The sequence below is a fragment of the Nyctibius grandis genome, chromosome 5 (assembly GCF_013368605.1).
Source record: "Nyctibius grandis isolate bNycGra1 chromosome 5, bNycGra1.pri, whole genome shotgun sequence".
Classification (NCBI taxonomy): Eukaryota; Metazoa; Chordata; class Aves; order Nyctibiiformes; family Nyctibiidae; genus Nyctibius; species Nyctibius grandis.
Genome location: NC_090662.1, coordinates 3,074,698 through 3,097,423, shown reverse-complemented (window position 1 = coordinate 3,097,423; position 22,726 = coordinate 3,074,698). Strand labels below are relative to the sequence as shown.

Genomic DNA, 22,726 nt, shown 5'->3' with positions numbered 1-22,726 from the left:
AACTTTCTCCACTAATATACTGGATCTAGAAGAAGATACTCGCCAAACTGATCAGAGTCTGTCCAGGCAGTAAATGATAGGGATGAGATGTCTATTGACCTTCCACTTCAGCTTCAGCCCAGTGATGTTCTGGCTGCCAACTGAAATTATGTGCAACGGTATAGGATTTATATTCAACGGTATTATTAATATATTTGACACAAGAAATTACAGATGTCCTAAAAGCATGAAGTCATTTCTTCAAGTTTAATTATTACATATCATAAAAAATAAAAAAGCTTTATTTTACAAGCACTAATTTTATCACCTGCTGAGATATAGTGAATCTTGCCACGGAAGTGTGGGTTACTAAGAATTCTGTATTACATCTTTGGACCAAAATAGATGCTTGAAGATAATGTATACTACCAGTTCCTTTCAAACTGACAGTTTATGTTAGGCTAAACACGGTTTGGTGGCCATTATCAAGAAAATTGGAATTGCTCAGGCATAGCTGCAGTTACCAGTATTACTTGTTTGGAAGCTTTGTGATTTAGTGAAATCACTAGCGATTGTTTAGCAGGTAATTAAACCATAAAGCCGAGACCTGTGATTTTCAGTCTTTTGAAAGCAATAATCATCAGAATTCCCAGCACCATTTAAATGATTCCCATCTAGGATCACGGGCATCATTTGTGTTATCATTCATTCCCTTCATATAGCTGTATTAGTGGCTTTATCCCAATTACACAGTACTGACTGCTCTGATACTGAATATGGACTATAAATGTCCATCTCTCATGGACTATAAATGTCCATCTCTCAACAGATCTGGATCTATGTCTTAATCATGATATGGGTGCAAAATTTTAGCATTTCTGTTTATTCATTCTGAGCGACACTTTCATCAGCATACAAAAAAAAATATTTGAAGTCAAATAAAACTTGAAAGACTGGACGATTGTTTTCTTCACGTTTTTTAAACCAATGACTGCATTATATAAATTTCACGATTCCCTTAAGTGCCTTTAAAATTACAAGCAATTTAGACCATGATTCACTCTCATGCAGACTCTGACTGCATGCAATTTTTTTTCCCCCATCTCAATTATATCTTAATATTATGGGGGCTGAAATGCATTAAATAAATCATATTTCATAGTAAAGCAATACTACTTACATGCATTTTAGAAGAAATTGTCCTGCATTATAAACGTCTGTATAATGTTACTACCTTATTTTCCACATTGACTGAAATATTAGGCAGCAGCGACTGCTCCAAGCTACGGATGGAAGCTTTTAGCAAACCTTATGTTTATTCTGCTGCTGGCAATTAGCTGTTTTAGTTAATATAATACAACATTTACAAACAGCAATTTATCCAATATATAAACTCGCTCCTGTAATTAGTGAAACATTGTTATTGATTAAGATTTAATATGGTGGTTGCTGTTTCTGCAATGTACTACATAAAGGGAACGATCGCTAATTTGTCAGAGGACAGTTCCTAGTCAAAGTCATCTCCTGGCAGTGTACTATGAATTTAATTCTCTATAAACTGTTTTCTGCAATATTTTATCCAATCTGGAAAGTTTTAAAGGAGCAGGTAATAACAAAAAGAAATTTAAGATACTTACACAACCATTCTCGCTAAAAGAGACCAAAACTACTTGATTATTCTTTTATCACAAAACAAGCTTAAGGTGATACTTGTATTCCTAAAACCCACTAATCCTATTAAAAAATATTTTGAAGAACACACACATAAAAAAAAAATCTATACCATAATTTAAAATTCAATAGTAAATACACTAAAAAGGTATTAAACAGAAATATCAATTGTTCTATCAGTGAAATATTGGGCATTGTATTTTGTGTGGGAGTATAAACAAGAAAAATTAATTGTCAGGAAGATTATTTCTGAAAATATTTCAGTTCGTCGCAGAAAAAGAAAAAGTCCACAGTATTTCAATTATAAGTTTAAGGATGAACTCATACTATCAAAACCTGAACCTGAACTGTAATTTCTACTAACAGAACTCCCTGGATTCATGCTCAGATCCCGCAGCGTTACTGAATGTGAAATGTTAGTCCTCGACTCCTGAATCACTCATCTGAACAGACTGTTACCTGTTAGGAATATCACGCTTTATACTTTCATTAGCAAAAGCAAATGAGGCAACTCTAAGTGAAGCACAAGTTCAGCTATTTAGATTTTCAGAACACGTAGCACATTCCAGCAAAATATACAAGTAACGTGCTCAGAAGCACCACACACTGTACAAGATAAATGTCTGAATATAGAGCTAGTTATCTATAATCCCAAAAATCTGACTCAAACCCAACTTTAAAATTCCGTATTTTAAAACTGCTGAGTCCAAAAAATTTTTTTTTATCTCCAAGAAATTTCAATTTTTACAATGCTATTTTGTTTGGGTTTTTTTTTTAAATTAACGAAAAATTAAGAAATTGTCAACTGACAAAGCAAAGGGCATATTTAAAAACACAAAACACTCATTAGTCTAAAAATCTCTCTGTAGTTTGACTGAGAAAATGTATGCATTATCTAGAAGTTTAGTAAAGACTGGAAAAATTACGAATATTCCAGTCTGGGCATATAGACATCCTCATAATAGTCCAGAGGAGGGCAACCAAGCTGGTGAAGGGTCTGGAGGGTCTGACCTACCAGGAACGGCTGAGGGAGCTGGGGGTGTTTAGCCTGGAGAAGAGGAGGCTCAGAGGTGACCTTAGTGCAGTCTACAACTACCTGAAGGGAGGTCGTAGTGAAGTGGGAGTCGGCCTCTTCTCCCAGGCAACTAGCAATAGGACAAGAGGACACAGCCTCAAGCTTCGCCAGGGGAGGTTCAGGTTGGACATTAGGAAGCATTTCTTCTCAGCAAGGGTCATTAGCCATTGGAAGGGGCTGCCCAGGGAGGTGGTGGAGTCACCATCTCTGGAGGGGTCTAAGAAAAGCCTGGACATGGCACTTAGTGCCATGGTCTAATTGCCATGGTGGTGTCAGGGCAATGGTTGGACTCGATGATCCCAGAGGGCTCTGCCAACCTTATTGATTCTGTGGTAATATTACATGAGGTGCTTACACACTTTTGGTAATGATAGAAATAACCAATATAAACTTACCATAGTAAGTAAAATGAACAAAACTACATCTATTTTCGATCCATTGCTAGACACCAATGGAATTCACAGAGTAAGACTCAAGGACTCACTTTTGAATGTATTCTTATAATTTAACCCAGATAAATACATATAATAAACCAGGGAAATACTGGAAGAAGAGGGTTTCTGTTACAGAGAAAGTCAGGAAAACTATTATATTCATTAAAATGCTCCTAAAATGACTAGTTTATCATCTTTGCTACAAAACAGGGCAAGCTGAGCATAAATTACTTATGATGTATAACAGTTTAATGGAGTATAAAATAGCTTTTTTTCTTCTCACTAGTAGCACAAGTTCTGATTTTTTTTGTTGCCGACTTCACACTCAGCAATGTACTCGACCCATTTACATTTATGACAGATGCAACAATTTTAAAAATTGTTCTACATAAACTCTAACTTAAAGGAATTACTTTGACCACCTATTTATTATTTTCTTAAAGGGCTATCATAACATCTTGCCGAGAACACACTGCAACTGCATGAAATTCAAGTAAATCACAGGACTGTTGTCAGTTAGTCCAGAAATTTAGGGAAATCCTTGTATCAAGCCTGAATATGGCCTTACATTGTATCATCAAACACACCGTTCTGGGAAGATGAGCTAAGATCAACTTTCATTTCCCCCTGAGGCCACAATCACTCCATAATCTTGCAGAGCATGCTCCAATCTCAGGGAATACATGAATGAGTAGAAATTTGTGATTACCCATAGGACCAAAGGGTGTGTGACACCAAATAGTTAAAAACTTAAAAAGCCAGAACTACCAGATGTACTATACATCACAAAGGAAAAAAGGAAGCCAGTATAAACCCCTAACTCCCACTGATTCTTCACAAATGATTGAGTCATTCTTCACAAAAGAATAAATACGTTGTCGTCTAGAATCATGGAATGGTTTGGGTTGGAAGGGACCTTAAAGATCATCTAGTTCCAACCCCCCTGCCATGGACATGGACATCTTCCACTAGATCAAGTTGCTCCAAGCCCCATCCAACCCAACCCTGAACATTTCCAGTGATGGGGCATCCACAGCTTCTCTGGGCAACCTGTTCCAGTGTCTCATGACCCTCGTCATAAAACATTTCTTCCTTCTGTCCAATCTAAACTTACCCTCTTTCAGTTTAACACCGTTGCCCCTTGTCCTGTCACTATAGGAGTTATGAAAATTCTCTCTCCATCTTTCTTATAAGCCCCCTTTATTTATTGATAGGCCACAATAAGGTCTCCCTGGAGCCTTCTCTTCTCTGGGGTGAAGAACTCCAACTCTCTATATGTTTGCATTAGGCAAAGTTTTCTAAGAAAAATTTAAGGACAAGGAAGACCCCTCATAAAAAATGCATCATGGGAATAGTTTTCATTATGACTCATTTTCTAATTTATTATCAGCATATTTTGCGTGACATGGATGCAGGGACCATAAAACTATTTATATGTTATGGGTGCAAATCACCTTAATTAAGATGCCTACACAATAAGACAACCACATTTCAGCTAAAGCTCCTGAAGCCAAGAAAGTCACACAGAGAAATGGACACTTCTACAAGATAATCCACTTCATAAAGTTGACATCTGCAATAGGTCAGAATCATAGCCTAAAAGCACCTATTTCTCTTCAATTATAAAGAGATCCTAGGGTGAAAAGTTCTGCCACAGCTGATTAGACCTGTAACTAGCTGAAAATGTAGGCAGAGAAAATGTGTCTCTGCTTGCAAATGAACTGTGCAGCTGTACTTCGGATAAAAGCTGACAGTGAGACTCCTACATACTAGAAAATCTAAATACTACTATACTTAAGGCAGTATAGACTAAAGACACCTCTATTTAGATCCGTTCATGCTCTTCATAATTAACCATTACACATGTGAAAGTAAACCTAAACTGGCAGTAAAACTTATTTTGTGAATAATCATGAATGAACTGTATTTGTCCTCCAACTTATTGATCAGACTTGCACTGAGAGCTATTGAGAAAAGTAGTTGTCTCTTTACTGTTCCATCATCTGTACAAAAGCCTTGTGTCATCCTCTCCACAAAATAAAATTACTTTCAATTTATTTTCACCTCCATAGATTCTCAAGCTACAGAGTGTCAGAAGTGAGAAAAAGAAGACTTAAAGACGTTTCACATTTCATCTCCAACTTTTCTGAGAGCCGAAGCTGAGGAGTCTGAGCATTCACTAATTTCCAAGGAATCTGGTATCACCCAGGAGAGTGGTGTCCATCACACCAACTTCCAAGTACCTCCTCCTTCTACCTCCAATAAACAGAACCACAGAATCATAGAATATCTCAAATTGGAAGGGACCCATAAGGATCCCCTCACGTCCAACTCCCTGCTCCTCGCAGGGCTACCTAAAACTAAACCATACAACTAAGGATGTTGTTCAGACACTCCTTGAACTCTGACAGGCTTGGTGCCATGATCACTTCCCTGAGAAGCCTGTTCCAGTGACAGACCACCCTCTCAGTGAAGATCCTTTTCTTAATGTCCAATCTGACCTTCCCCTGATGCAGCTTCATTCCATTCCCTCATGTCCTATCACTGGTCAGCAGAGAGAGGAGATCAGCACCTTCCCCTCCACTGTCCCCCTTGAGGAAGCTGTAGACTGCGATGAGGTCACCCCTCAGCCTTCTCTTCTCCAAGCCGAGCAAACCAAGTGACCTCAGCTGCTCTTTGTAAGTCTTGCCCTAGAGATCTTTCACCATCTTAGTTGCCCTCCACCGGACACACTCTAATAGTTCTATGTCCTTCTTCTATTGAGGCACCCAAAACTGCCCACAGTATTCGAGGTGGGGCTGCACCACTGCAGTACAGAGTGGGACAACTACCTCCCTTGACTGGCTAGCTGTGCTGTGCTTGATGCACTCCAGGACACAGTTGGCCCTTTTGACTGCCAGGCACACTGCTGGCTCATATTCAACTTGGCATCAACCCAATAAAATCAAATTAAACTTAGCCATGTCCATAAGCCTCTGAAAAAAATAAAACAAACCACAGTTTAGATTCAATAATTTTTTGTCAGAGCCTGGCAATAGTTTTCTGCATTAATTTCATCTACCATATGCATGCTCCATTGCTGAGAGCTCCCATGGGCCAATTCATACAGCCCAGTGACCTCCACAGCTTTGCTGAACACGCATCCTCCCAGGACTGCAGAGATTATAGGGCATTCCTTCTGCAATTGTTCCTTCCACCAGCTCCAAGACACTGAAGCATCAGGCAACAGAAATGAAGAGGACAATTAGCTCCCAGGCATCAGAGAAAAGAAGCAGTAGTTTGTCCTGAAGATATGAAAAGGACTTCAAGGGCCCCGCACTTCAAGAAAGATGTTGAGGTGTTGTAGCGAGTCTAGAGGAGGGCGATCAGGCTGGTGAAGGGTCTGGAGGGTCTGACCTACAAGGAACGGCTGAGGGAGCTCGGGGTGTTTAGCCTGGAGAAGAGGAGGCTCAGAGGTGACCTTATTGCAGTCTACAACTACCTGAAGGGAGGTTGCAGCGAAGTGGGAGTTGGCCTCTGCTCCCAGGCAACTAGCGATAGGACAAGAGGACACAGACTCAAGCTTCGCCAGGGGAGGTTCAGGTTGGACATTAGGAAGCATTTCTTCTCAGCAAGGGTCATTAGACATTGGAAGGGGCTGCCCAGGGAGGTGGTGGAGTCACCATCTCTGGAGGTGTTTAAGAAAAGACTGGACATGGCACTTAGTGCCATGGTCTAGTTGCCATGGTGGTGTCAGGGCAATGGTTGGACTCGATGATCCCAGAGGGCTCTTCCAACCTGGTTGATTCTGTGATTCTGTGACTTGGTGGTTCTTTTGCAGGGAGAGGAAAAAAAGGAGAGAGAATGAGATGAAAGTAGGAGAAAATGAAAAAGAAAACAAAAAGAAGGACATAAAACTGAAGAATGGGGTGGCTAAGGGCAGGAGGGAGCTACTAGGGTTGGCAGAGGTCGAAAGAAGCAGAAGACTTGAGAAAGAACTGGGCCATTGGGAAAAGTTTAGATAGAAAAAGATGCCCAAGAAAACAATTTAAGAACAGAATTTGGGCAAGAAATACCCACATTAAAAAAAAATTAAAACCCAAAAATGATCCCTTACAACATATGGATTGACTCACAATTCCCAACTGTCAAGACTACTTTTTCTTTTCAGGACAACTTATAAAGCTTACAGAACGCATGACAAGATGAACGTCCTGGGTTTCTCCAGTAGGTCACATGGAATAGTAGTTATATCACTCTCCCCAGTATCTAAAATCTTACATGTACTTAAATATCTTTCCTTTCATGAGACTTTGGAAAGATGAAGAGGAGAAGGAAGATTTATTTTTTTTAAATATACAAAATTACAGTCAAAAGCTACATCAAAACAATAGTCACACAGCAAAGTCATAATTTCAGAAGTTATTTTCTCTGGTATTAGTTATCTGTTGAAATTCAGCTCCAAACCCTATGTTTATGCAATCTTTCAATCTAACATATTCATCACTTTTACACTTTCTTAGGCATCAGACTGTCAGCACTCTCTGAATAAATAATTACACACAGCTTTTTCTGTTATATTCCACATCCAATGGATGGTACAGGCCTCTAAAATGAAACATACCAACCCAAATGAAACACTGAATGAAAAAAATAGATTATAGTGCTTTCAAATTAAATTAATCCTTCATATCACATCCATACAAAGCGAGTTTAGAGTACAGAAACGAAGACCAACACAATGAAATGAGTTCACTGGATCTGGGTACCCAACTAAAAATCACTAGAGCCTAATTTTTCACGATACCTATGTATTTTTTTTCTTATTCTCTCTCCAAATGTCCATCTAAGCACCTCTAGGAGATTTTGCCACCTTAATACTCCTAATAGACTGACAGATTTACTTGTTGGGGCAGCCAGAAGTGCTGTTGCACATGCAAAAATAAACTGTACACTAGTTCTGCAAAATTCAAGTAGTTAAAAGTTATCACGTGGCTGAGCACACCGCAAATAGATTTTCAAACTGGGCAATAATGACGAGAGAGAAATTCATAATATCCACTCTAAAAACTATTTAGCCACTGTTCATAAAAGGCACTGAAGTTGTTTTCAGAATCTGCTTTGTCCAATAAAACATTCACGGAACCGTTGATCAGCATTAGCACACTATTAATCCATCACAGAATCACAGAATGTTAGGGATTGGAAGGGACCTCGAAAGATCATCTAGCCCAATCCCCCTGCTGGAGCAGGATTACCTAGACCATATCACACAGGAACGCGTCCAGGCGGGTTTTGAATGTCTCCAGAGAAGGAGACTCCATATCACCACAGATTTCAGTTTCATGAGGATACTTCATGCTCATCTTCCAGTAGAACATCTCTTACTCCTCAAGCCTACGTGGATCTACTCCCCTAATATACCAGGATTGACCATAAAAAAAAAAGTCAACAAAATCAGGATGTCACACATTTGACAGATTTTGAAAGCTCCTTCAAGGGCTGTGACCTCACTCTCACTTCAAAACAAATGCACATCCCTGCCACACTGACTCACAGCAATTATGCCATCATCCTCTTTTCTTGCTACAAGGTACTTAACTGCATTAATACGTGATGGATCTTGACCACCAGTTTTCTACTGGTTTCCTGTAGGAAGATAAAAGTTACTCTTCTAGAAAGGACAGCTTAATTTATCCATGTGTCTCCAAACCAAACAGGAATACAGGAATAAAACTGGCAGCACTGGAAAGTAATGTAGGCTAGCAAGAAGATCTGTTTAAAATAAATGAAGGCTTGTCTTAATACTCCCTTCTTTACCTTAAGGTCAAATCTGCTCATATAAAAATTTTAAATGAATTTTTAAGACTTAACAAACCGCAAGAGAAAACAATAGGCACTGTTTTTCTGCTGTACAATAGCTCACTTGCAGGTAGTGTGTTCAAAGAATGATTTTCTCAAGTTCAATATCTTCTTCCAACGTCATTACTTTCAAAAGAAATAACTGATTTTTTTTTCCCCACGCTTCAAACAGGCAGATAAAAGTGAGAAGGAAAATTAAAATACTACATGAGTTACTGCAATGCAAAACAAAGATCCAACTAACCTATTTATCTGAGTACTTCTTAGAAGGTCTCTCATTACAAAGGCAAGAACAACACCCACTCATTATGCTTCCTTCCAACAACCCTCTTGAAAAAAAATCTGATAGATATTCTACAGAAGTATTTATTTCTCTTGCATCAAAATAGCAGGTACATTAAGCCATGGCTGTGAGTCTGCTGCCATGACTTGAATATTTGGTAGCCCTCACGTGCTAGAAATGACTCTGCTATCATTGCTGCAAACAGTAGTTTTCTTCGCTCTGTGAAGATTTCAGAGCAGTCTTTCTGTGCTCTAAATGCAAGAACCACCCAACAAAACATGGTCACATGCTTACAAATACCTTAGGGGCGGGTGTCAAGAGGATGGAGTCAGACTCTTCTCAGTGGTGCCCAGTGACAGGACAAGGGGCAACGGGCACAAGCTGAAACATGGCAAGTTCCATCTGAATATGAGGAAAATCTTCTTTCCTTTGAGGGTGCCAGAGCGCTGGCACAGGCTGCCCAGGGAGGGTGGGGAGTCTCCTTCTCTGGAGACATTCAAAACCCATCTGGATGCGACCCTGTGCAATGTGCTGTGGGTGACCCTGCTTTGGCAGGGGGTTGGACTAGATGATGTCCAGAGGTCCCTTCCAACCGTTAACCATTCTATGTGGAAATGGTGCAGAAGGCTCTTTATTGGGTTATTCACAGGCTTAAAGACAGACACATGGTCACAAATGGACTTAAAAATTCAACATGTATTTACCTCCAAAATTACTTTAATAATTTTCAGTTCACTCTTACACCCTTCATGTGTACACACTCCAACATTACACTTGGCCAAAAATATTCACCTACACCTAGAACTCCTTTTTCAACATCATGGCTTGCTTCCTTCCTGTATGCTAAATGCCCTAGTAGAAATTATTTTGAAGAAATAATTTTGAAGAGCAACCATTAAAGGTACGCTAATGAGTATGAATTGTGACAGCTGCTGTGGAAACAAGCCTGTTGGCTAAGGCACAGCACCATTAACTATCTATATAAAATACTCTGGACTTGCTCATATATTACTTGCTGCATAGCCCAAGGGGGGAAAAAGGGGAACAGCAAGAGTTTCTTTCTCCTAGGCAAAATCATAAGCCACTTACTTATCCTAATGTCATGATCCCCACTGTTTATCTGCATGATAATTAGGAAAATGAGAAGCAATGAATTTTTATTTATTTATTTACAAACGTGATTTGAATTCAACCATCTATGAAAAATACAACGCAGCATCTTACCGTGCTAAAAGACTGGTGGATCTTCCAAGCTCACAACTAAATTATAAGTATCAGCCATATTAACCAAGAAGCAATGTGACAAGCAAGTATTATCATCGTCTTTTGCCACGGCTTCCTGAAAATGAATGTTCACAAACTTCTCCCATATCCTTCCTATGAAATTTTTTAAACAACAGACTTCACAGCTGACACCAGTTTCTGCATTCAAAATTCATTATAAAGAAAAAAAGTTTTGTAGGCTACATGTTGAAATCAGCAGATTTTGAAGGGGAAGGTACCTCCTGAAAAGAAAATGGCTTGGCTTCAATTCTCTACATTACTTATATAAATCAAAGTTTGATTTTTTTTTCCACTCATATGTCAGATTCTGTAATTACACAACCTCAGAGAGAGACTAGCGCACACGCACACCCACAATTGGACATACAAAGGCCATCATCACTACGTTTCTTGGAAGGAGACTGAATTTCCAGCTACAAACTCCACTGCACTTTGCAGAACAGAGATGACGTACTGTGCTACAAGGAACAGTGAAATTAAACAGCCCCCAGTCTTCCGAGGATTGTACTACCAAAAGAATCATTTTTATTACTGAAATAAAATGGTAAATTAGCATTCCCAATTTATTAACCCTTACACTTGAAAAAAAAAAAGGAGGCAGACTCTTTTTTCCTCTATGCACATACTGGTACATCTACCACAGAATATATCATGCAATACATGATAGGACCAAAAAATTTCTTGATATCTTTATTAAAAAAAACAAAAACAAAAACAAAACCACAGACTTAACCATGACATTCCATTTTCTTTCCCCACTCTCTCTCCGAAATATCCTTTTTAATTGCATTTGTATACACCTGCTGTAGAAACATTGGCACCTATTGCTATAATACTTGAGCATCTCAACATATTCCAGACATCTAGTGGGACCCTGATACGAAAAGACATGGAAACTTCAAATTACATCAAAAACTGAGAATTTTTTTCAGTTCATCACCTCTCTCCCTTTTTCCCAAAACCCATTCCCTATCAGTATGGCTTTTCTAGAATCCAGATTATCATCAGCTCTACCAGGGTAAGTATTAGACCACTTCAAGTCCCTTAAACCATCCAGCATATCTTGTGACACTATGTAAGTGGATCTATAGCAATGATTATGAGAACACTAATAGCAATTGTATTAGATGGCACCTTTTAACCACATTTCATGCAAGAACTGTTATCTTTGGTGAAGGTTAAGTAATTTATTCCTGAAGACGACTGTTACGCTCTCCATGTTGTAGACCCTTTGATAATCAAATGTGGCAACTGAGAACTGATGGACAAGGAGAGGCAACAGAACTTTTCAATCTTATAAACTCCACTTGAACTGGGGGGTGGGAAGGCATGCAACAGTATGTCAGAGTCATCATTTAGTTGTCCTATGGATACACTTAAGTTTCACTACTTTAATAACTCACAGTATAAACACAAGTCATCCCATTTTATACTAATAAATAAAGAATATGTCAAAGTGCACAAAGAGAAGAAAAAGTATTAAAAACCAAAACCAATAAAAATGTCTCAGGCATCACTTATGTTTGTGTTTCGGTTAAAGCAGAAGATGACATCACTGTTACAAATGCTGATAATGTAGATGGTCCTGTCACTTGCTTTGGCCTTGCCAACATTGAAGTCAAAGTTCTTTTTTTTTGTTTGAAGATATTTAACAGAGCTTTCCTAAAGGATATTTTCTCTCTCTCCCTCATACAAACACAGCACCAGACTTAAGCTTTCAGAAATGCATGAGGAAAAATACTTTTTTAACATTGCCCTGGTGGTACTAAGGCTGGAAGGTCACTTCCACGCCTTATAGCACTCAAGGTAGAGGAAACTGGTACAAGGTCCATTCCCTAATTAAGGTTATCACAAAATAAGCACTCGGAGGGGGGGGGGGGGGGGGGGAGGGAACCAAAGAAAAAACCCCAAGAAAAAGCTTTGTCCTTATAGTCAAGAAGATAATTTTCTAAATGGAAAGATGTAAGACGAGGCAGCAATGGGACTCCTGAATGCAAAAGAGCTTCAAGTAGTAGATCAATGATGAAAATGGACGTCCACCACTAACCTTTTTCCAGTTCCTCAAGAACATCAAGAGTCAGCTCCTCCTAAATGAGGCAATATAAAAATAAAAGAGGTTGTGGAGTCTCCTTCTCTGGAGACATTCAAAACCCGCCTGGACGCGTTCCTGTGTGATATGGTCTAGGCAATCCTGCTCCGGCAGGGGGATTGGACTAGATGATCTTTCGAGGTCCCTTCCAATCCCTAACATTCTGTGATTCTGTGATTAACTATTTCCCTGTCAGTGTCTCACCCTTAATTATCCTCAAGTTTAAAACTCAATGTTGGGTATAGTTGGGAATATAAAAGTTGGTGGGGAATAGTCTATTCGTCTGCTTAGTTACACGGAAATTCAAGATTTCTTCCTCTCCTCCCATTCCCAAGAAATACTTTCACCACAAAACCGCTTGGAAAACAGAGAGACAACACATCTCCCAGAGGAAAGAAATTTTCCATTATTGCAGGATTTCTGAGATGCAAGAAGCACATATCCCACTCACTCCTAAACAGGCTCTGTCAACAAACCCCAGTATCCAGATTCTCAACTGCTCTTAATAAAAGGGGAGGTATACAAAATTAAGGGGAGTTATAAAAAAAAGTGATATCTACACAATAATACTATCAAATTAAGACATAAGGAACACACGTACCACACTGTCATCTTACTGCTACTCACAACAAAACATTTTTCAGCTCGACACATCAAATGGAAGGGCCCTTGTCTCAGAACTTGTTTGCAACAGAACAGGTAGAGTCCTGATCACAGCAAATACTACAACATTACCCAGAGTGAGTACCACAAAACAGCAACATCAAGACCGCTAATCAATATAGTGACTTTTTAATAAATAGTGACTTTTTTTTTTAATATATAGGTAGCTAGATCCTTTCCAAACTGACCTCTTTCAATGGCTTGGTCATCTTCTTTCAGCTGTTGTTCTTAAACAAAATACAGTGAAGACTCCTCAGATAAATTACAGATATCATCTAATAAGGATTTGCATTAATTGTTCAGGTGGTCATTAGTAAAGCAAATTGCTCATAATTTCCACCCCCTCCAACCCCCAAACAACCTTTCTTCTCATAAGTCTTCTAATTCAACCCAAAGGACGGAAGATAACTAGAGTACTCTAAAGGAGAGACAAGGGGAACATTTACCCAGCCAAAATTAACCTAACCTGAGAGTAAACAAATATTAAATGAAAGTCAGAATGACAGTCTCAAGACCCAGCAAATTGTTTTGTCGAAATGGAGGAGACTGTCTGTATTATGTTTCAAGACTTGTGTCGAATGAACATGTTTTAATCCATTTGTACCATGTCATGTACAAGGACAAGTCTTGACAACTCTTTGATTTGGCTTTTGTTGTGTCATACAACTGGAAGGGTGTACACGCTCCAAAGGCCCAGAAGTAATCAAAAAGAGGCTGGATAGGAATATTTATATACAAGCATTGTGCTCAAAGCTTCAAGAGAACGTTATTTAAAACATGGTATCTTGAGGGCAGAAATGGGTCTTCTCTCTGGAAGAAGGGAAGGTATATGTAAAAAGGATTAATAAGCTTACTTTTTGCCCATGCATGACAAGGAATGATGATATTCATTTGAAAAGATAGCACAGCAATTTTGTTAGCCATTCAATAAAAAGGGAGTAGCAAGAACAAATTGGTTAATGAATGAGGGAGGAGAGAGGAGAGTATTATGCAGGGAATCTATAAAAATGAACTCAATTTGAATTCAACCAAAAGAACAAATTGATGGAGCAGCAGGCTTTGTAAAGCACTAGATCTTCATCTGGATGCTGAGATAACACAGTGATTAATTTTGCTTCTGTCAAATATCTTGGGTTTTGCTATGTAAGAATTAAAAAAATAGTACGCTTTGAAATGCTGTTTGACTAACAAAACACATTCCTCTCACTATTCAAAAATAAATATTTGAAGAGAATAAATGCTCACTATATGTACCTTACTTGCCTTCAAAATTTTCTATTTTTACTGTGTTTTTTCTATCTGTCAAACTCTGACATAGAGGAAAAAAACAATTAACTATTACATATAAAAATAACTTTATAAAAAATAGACTTCTATAACACGTTGCCAAGTGAAAAACTGAAGGAAGGAGAAAATTATTTGTATTGTTCCATTGAAACGAATATTTTAAATGCCAGAATGGACGTTGTAAAGGGACAGAAGATGGATACAAGCAACTTCTTATTCTAGTTCACAGGCACTTAATGGCAGTTTCGGCGATGAAATAAAACATTTGCTTAACAGTTCACATGACAAAGATCATACTGGGATTACCACCTACAGAACAAAGAGTACTATCACCTACAGGCTATTTTAAGTTATTTTTACTGTTTAACTATATCAAGGGCAGGGGGGAACTGTTCACTCTTATTAATAAAGTAATTTTAGACATGCAAGTGCGGCTTTACCATTTCTTCAAGGCACATATATTTGTCCAGATAAGAAAACCATTCATGATTCGCAAATATTTGGTAGGAAATCCCATTTCTTGCATTGCTGGGAAAAAACATTATTAATCTCTATTTGCATAGCGACAGCTTCTTTTTCATACAGTAGAGTTTCACATCATCTACTTAACAACCCAGAAAATACAGAAAGCCAGATTCCTACCCCAAACACCTTGGGATGCTGCTGCAGTAGAAATAACAGAAAGAGAAATACCGGGAAGAGAAGGAGAAAGAATCAGTGAGAGAAGAAATGTGTGCCAGGAGAGACATAAGCCATATCTGTGATATTATGTTTATTCAAACAAAGATGAGCACATACAGTGCTATGGAGTTTAACATTTTCAAAATGTAAATGACTTCTTCATTTTATCCCACTTCCTTCTCTAAAAAAACAACCAAACCCCCCTCCCTCAAAACAAAAAAGATAGATCACATCCTCAGTATTCAAAAATAACTGCTTCCTCCATTCTTGTCTTTTACCCTGTCTTGCTACAGCAGGAAAAAACAAAAAACAAATTACTTTTGCCCATATTGCAAGAATACTAATGCAGAAAGACTATCTGCTGCAACAAAACTGATATTTCTGATTAGCAGTAACAACAGTGCATGGCAAAAAAAATAATCATGTAAATAAATCTGAACAAAATCTTATTACTAAATCTCTAAAAATCTCTACTGTCGAGGAGATTTCAAGAGAAATTCCTACTTTCTAAATTATAAAACTGAAGAACAAGAGACAAAACCACCATCACTAGATCTAATTTTTTGGTTTCCAAACCTTAAGTCTAATTTTCATATATGAGCCTTTAATATTTTTACTGACATAAATTGTAAATTATAGTCACCGATCATACTGTACTCTTCAGAAACAGCTTGGCCCTCCCTACAGTAAGCAATCATGTTTTGCCTCAGGCTATGTAGTTTACCTCAAATTATTTCAGAATCATCTAAAAAGATTCATTTTTCTATTAAAATGATGAATGAGCTAAATGAGGTATGTAATAAATACCGCAGGTTTGTAAACAGACTTTTCTCTTGAGAACTAATGCCTTAACTCATTTAGTAATTCTTCCCCTTGGTATTTTCTAGTGAAGTCATCCTTAAAATACGGTTAGCACAGGACTGTTTGGAAAGAGCAGGAAGGGTCAGAATATAATCTGTTTATGGAAAATAGGGGACTTTCTATTATTAGACAAAGGTAATGAATTGAGGACAGGAAAAATAAATGCAACAACTACAGCAAAAGTCATTGCATAGCAGATGTACGTAGTGACTTGGACCATCCACCCAAGGATGATGGGGAAATCATCTGAACAGTTGAGACACAGAAGAGTGACACATTCTACTTTAACAATATGTATTCAATTATGACAATAGGTCAAATTCACTCCTAACATAACTCAACGCGCTTCAGCTCGAATATATCAAGGAATGTGTTTTGTCTATTGATTTCAGGGCTCAGGAAAGTAAAAGAAGAATTAGACATCTCAAATATGATTTTGCTAGGAAAAAATATCCAGTAATCTGATTATCCTATTCACCTAAGGTACAAACAGTGCTTTTTAATATAAGGATCCCTCTACCAAATTGATTTTTTGAAGACAGAATTTATTAATAGACCTTCTTGTGTAGAAAATAATTTACAAAACAAAAAAATATCTCAGCAACAACAGATTTCATTCTCTAACAGGTACTTCAATGAAAGCCTGGAACAATGCATGGGGAAATATATATAATTGTTTTAGTATGGATACAGATTTCTAATGATAGCAATAATCAAATTTTCATGTTATGGTTACAGCAAATGAACAGAACAATATTTCTGTGCCTCTTCAAAGGGAAATGAGACTTTAATGTCATTGGCAGCTCAATAAAACCATTTTCTAACATATAGGGTCTTAATGACAGCTCGTTTCAGTCCAGACAGTGAAGCAAATATGTTAACAGTAAACTCCAGCTCATTTTAAGGAGATGGAAACACAACAGGTCCTCTGCACTTTGGGTAACTATTGATTTTTTTTTTTACTCCATACTCTCTATGTCTCACCCTGACTCACGTAATGACTCAAGTGATGCAAGGTCAATAAGCTATTTATGGCAAAGCTACCACATTTCGAGCCACTCAACAAGACTACGCCCAAGTCAACTATCCATGACTTTTAGATGTGCAGTAAAGATCTCCAATAATAAATACTGCAAAGGAGGACAGGTCTGCTGCCTATGTGAGTAAAACATAACACAAGTATTCTTGGAGTAGTTAGAAGTATGGAGCCTTCAACTGCACTAGTCCTTGCTAAAGAGGACCACACAAGTACCAAAATTCTTGATGGCTAGACTGAAATAAAAAAATTATTACGAAGTCCTCCTTCAGGAATGATGGGCAGAAAAAATATCATATATGTGCTAAGCATATGGAAGAAAGAAATATTTTTTTTTACCAGCTGCACTGCTACAGGCAGTTCTCAAGTACGACACAGTGTACACAGTGCACTTTGTCCTTTGGTGAAAGCACTCAGAGATACTTTGTAAATAGTACGTCCAAAAACTAACTGTAAGTAAAGCTAGAGGCACAAAAACACTCTCTTTTGTGGCAAGGACAGTTCAAGAAGTTTTCATTTTCTTCCCCCAACAACTTGCCCTCCATACACAGTTTGCAATTTCCTCAATTCAGTTATTTTTGTAATCAAGTTACGAAGTAGATTGTGGGCACGTCTGCATTTGAAAAAGGCCTCCAGGATGGATTTGTAATGCATTTGCTCCAGTCCACAATACCTGCAGTGGCAGAGGTGAACTGCAGTGCAAAGATGGAAATAGGTAGAAAAAGAGGTAAAGAAATTCATCAGTAAAGCATCCCTTACACCTAACACTGATGTACATCTGACCCTTCAAAATAAGCCAGCTCACATCACTTGCCAGAGCGGAAGGGGAAAAAAAAAAAGAAAAAAAAAAAGAAAAAAAAAAATGAAAAAAAAAAAAAAAAAAAAAAAGAAAAAAAAAAGAAAAAAAAAAGGAAAAAAAAGGAAAAAAAAGAAAAAAAAAGAAAAAAAAAGAAAAAAAAAAGAAAAAAAAAAGAAAAAAAAAAAAAGAAAAAAAAAAGAAAAAAAAAAGAAAAAAAAAAGAAAAAAAAAAAGAAAAAAAAAAGAAAAAAAAAAAAAAAAAAAAGAAAAAGGAGAATGAACTTCTCCTTTGAGCCAGCAATGTGAGCTGGCAGCCCAGAAAGCCAACCATGTCCTGGGCTGCACCCCCAGCAGCGTGGCCAGCAGGGCGAGTGAGGGGATTCTGCCCCTCTGCTCCGCTCTTGTAAGACCCCCCCTGCAGTGCTGCGTCCAGCTCTGGGGCCCCCAACAGAAGGAGGACACAGACCTGTTGGAGCAAGTCCAGAGGAGGTCACGAAGATGATCAGAGGGCTGGAGCACCTCTGCTATGAAGACAGGCTGAGAGAGTTGGGGCTCTTCAGCCTAGAGAAGAGAAGGCTCCGGGGAGACCTTCTAGCACCTTCCAGTACCTGAAGGGGCTACAGGAAAGCAGGAGAGGGACTTCTTGCAAGGGCATGGAGTGACAGGACGAGAGGGAACAGTTTTAAACTGAAAGAGGGGAGATTTAGGTCAGATATGAGGAAGAAATTCTTTGCTGTGAGGGTGGTGAGACACTGGCCCAGGTTGCCCAGAGAAGCTGTGGCTGCCCCCTCCCTGGCAGTGTTCAAGGCCAGGTTGGATGGGGCTTGGAGCAACCTGGTCTGGTGGAAGGTGTCCCTGCCCGTGGCAGGGGGGTTGGAACTAGATGGGCTTTAAGGTCCCTTCCAACCCAAACCGTTCTATGATTTTATGACCTGTGGGAATGGTTCAAATGGTTCTATGATTCTCCCAAGTCAGCTTGTTTCAGCATCAAATACCAGCCCCACTGCAACGGAGACAGCAGGATCACACAGCCAGAGATGAGCATGAAGCCAGAGGAGATGCAAGACCTCACCAGCAATTCAGCACACTGAGTCTCACCGGCATCACATTTTGAAGACCAGACCCAAATGCTGTGGGATGAGGAAGGTTAAGCTATGTCTGAAATAGTCCCCAAAGTCAATGACAGTCAATCTGAAGGCATTACTCAAGGAATCAACAGCAGCTGGATTTATTTCTGCTGAATTAAGCATCAACAGTTGAGCAAATCCTCACACTGACTCCACGAGGGATTTCTAGGGCTTCAGTCAGGGTCTGGAAATTCCACTTTAAATTGTAATTTCTACCTTGGTTGGTACAAACATCGGAATTACTGGTTTGTAAACCTCTGGATCTCCCGCAAAATTGTTTTTGAAGAAGCTGACAACCCATCAGCTACTTTCCAGACCACTTGTACTGAGGGAGCTTTCCCTAACAGCTTACACAGCACATAAGTAGTTCAGCTATCATTAGCTCATTTATCACCTCTGAGTTTCTTTCAGAGCTTTTATGAACACCATCCAGGCTTGAAGAGCTCTTATTGGTAAAACTGTCGATTTCCCTTAAAATTTTCTACAGAAACTTCACATCTCAGACCTTGTTTGAGGAGAACTCTGCAAAGTTTTGACATAGGAACTTTCAGAAGTGCCTCCACTCTGAAGAGACACGTGAAAAAAATTAATTCAGGGTGTTTTGTTGCACTGGCCTCCTCTCTTCAGCGTGCTGCTTGTACTCCCCGATCTTCTCCAGGTCTACAGTCTTTGGTAGGATCCCTGTTCCATGGTGGGTGGGTGTGAGTGTGAGTACATGTGTATTAGCTTTTGTACCTCTTGGTAATTGTTCTTTAAAATCCCCTTTGTCATACTTTGTTATTTGGGGCGTTGTTTTTTTAACATTTAGCCTAACAAGTGTCACAATTCTCTTTATTCTGCTGACTTAAAAATTATTTCAGATTTTTTTTTAAGGCTGCCACCCTTCCTTGCCTTACTTTGCTGTCCAAGCTCTGCTGACTTCTTATCCCCTTTGTCATACTTTGTTATTTGGGGCATTGTTTTTTTAACATTTAGCCTAACAAGTGTCACAATTCTCTTTATTCTGCTGACTTAAAAATTATTTCAGATTTTTTTTTAAGGCTGCCACCCTTCCTTGCCTTACTTTGCTGTCCAAGCTCTGCTGACTTCTTTTGGGTTTCTTTTTTTCAGAAGTGGAATACTTTTGCTTAAAGAGACAAATGGCATCTTTCAGTAGTTCTTGGCACCTGCAAAGCTTTTACTTTTCCAGCTGCTCATTTTAGCTTCATTTTATCAAGTTTTTTGTTGTATGAAGAATTAATGCTAACTTTTGGGTTGTCAAACACTTAGAAGTTTCTTCCCTCTGAAACTATAAGCAGCAGCTGGTGTTAAGAACATGTAAGAATGGGATATACTACCTCAATCTAGTAATTTTATGTCTATTTATTAAAACTGAATTAGCAGCCTTTATAAAAGAAAAATGAAACTCTTCCTTTCTAACCTTCTTTTCTTGTGCACTATTTAAACAATTTAGCAGCAGCAAATGAATTAATTTTCTAGATAATGCTACTGACATTTCAGAAATGCTCTTTCTTCTCCAAAAAGAATCTGATAGGCCAGATCAAATCTGGACTACATAAAATACAAACCTACCGTAGCAGTTTACTAGAACATGGAACTACTCATTCTACCTGATAAATGGTACACATAGATACATCCCCCCGCATTACAGATTTTATAAATTCAGCTTGGATCCATGAAACAAATAAACAGCTAGCATAGGCAATGAATAAAGAGAATAAAAAGGGAATAAAAACTGACCAGTTACAAGAAAATCTTTATAGAAGGACTTGCAAGGAAGGTGAGAATTACTCAGTGTTTTAATATTTAGACCCATTTTAAGGAAACAAACACACAGAGCCTGCTTGCTACTTTGCTATCTTACAGTACACTTCAAAGAATGAACAAACTATAGTGGAAATGACAAATTTGCAGTAGTAATAGCAAATGTGCACAGCGATTTTCACCAAAGAACCTCAAGATATTTTAAAATTTCACAGATCGAAACAGTAAGATGATCAAAAATGAGACGACTACATCAGGACACATAAGTCACTAGCAGAGCTCAGATACTTTGCTTCTACAACTACCTGAAGGGAGGTTGTAGTGGAGTGGGAGTCGGCCTCTTCTCCCAGGCAACTAGCGATAGGACAAGAGGACATAGCCTCAAGCTTCACCAGCGGAGGTTCAGGTTGGACATTAGGAAGCATTTCTTCTCAGCAAGGGTCATTAGCCATTGGAAGGGGCTGCCCAGGGAGGTGGTGGAGTCACCATCTCTGGAGGGGTTTAAGAAAAGCCTGGACATGGCACTTAGTGCCCTGGTCTAGTTGACAGGGTGGTGTCAGGGCAATGGTTGGACTCGATGATCCCAGAGGGCTCTTCCAACCTGATTGATTCTGTGATTCTTCTGATGTGCAATATCCATGTCCTGACGTGCCTAATGCTTCCACAAAAACACCTTTTTGGTAGTGAGCTCTAAAATGTCAGGCAGTGATGCTGTCACCACAAAAAAGGAAGCAAGTCACATTGTCCTCCATGTGGGGGTACATCCTGTAGGATTTTAAGGTGTCTCTCCTTCATTTCATGAGCACCACTTTTATGTTCTTCTTCCAACTCAACACGCAGCGACACCACACACCTTGAAACACAACTCCCCAGGCTAATAAGGTTCAAAATTAGTTAACAGCAAGTCCTGATTGCTTCACGTAGGCAAGTGCTGACTTAAATATTCTAGAGTAAGTAAAAATTAACAATAAAATTGACATAATGACCAAATAAAGCTGTTTGATATCCGTAATAAGAAATCTCTCAAGCATTTGGCTGATGAGAAAGGCATCACGTGCTTCTCAAGAGCACAGGGCTAACTACAGTAGTCAGTGAAAGACGCAAACCCCCTGGGAATTGTGCAAATAATATTCTCCATTATAAATCTTCAGCTCCTCATTAGGTTGAGGCCACAAAACTCATCTCTCCTGCACAATATTAAGAATCCAAGGGTTTAAGGCACAAGACTAAGGCTGTATCTTGGTTGCAATTCCTTTCCATTTTCCTTTGTTCTCATATTTTAAAATGGCAAAGCATTAAACATTTGTTTACCGTATCATAATTATCCTTCAACAACATCACCATAGAAGTGAAAAAGCATTGGGAAATGTCTGTAAAAGATACTAATACTGAGGTGGACTTAGGTAAAATTTGTTTGGTTTTAAATTGTGATTTGGAAAAATAACATGGGCAATAGATTTTTTTACTTATACAGCATAGATGAAGCTATTGCTTACTGAAGTGATTGGTTTACTATGGTACCAACCAATAAACCTTACAAAGCTTTGCTTTTATTTCAGCTATAGAGGGCCAAACACATATTTATACAGTTGCTGACATAAGTAAACCCATTTATTTTAACAGGAATGCTCATATAAATATTTTAACCTTTTTCCCTTGAAAATATCAATTTTTTTACTATTTAAACTCAAGTAATTTTTTTTAAAAAGAGGCAGCATATTCCTACCTCAGAGAATAATGATTATTGTTACAAAGAAGAGTCAATACAGACTCAATATAGCAAGTAACTGCTATATATAAGAAGTTATAAATCTGCCAGACATTTGAAATGGACTGAAATATATAGTGTCAGT

General features: G+C 38.5%; 1 protein-coding gene across 2 annotated transcripts in view; it reads right to left on the bottom strand.

The window, feature by feature from the left end:
• CHCHD3 (coiled-coil-helix-coiled-coil-helix domain containing 3) overlaps positions 1-22,726 on the bottom strand; it is a 191,531-nt gene that overhangs the window by 104,307 nt on the left and 64,498 nt on the right. The window lies entirely within an intron of this gene.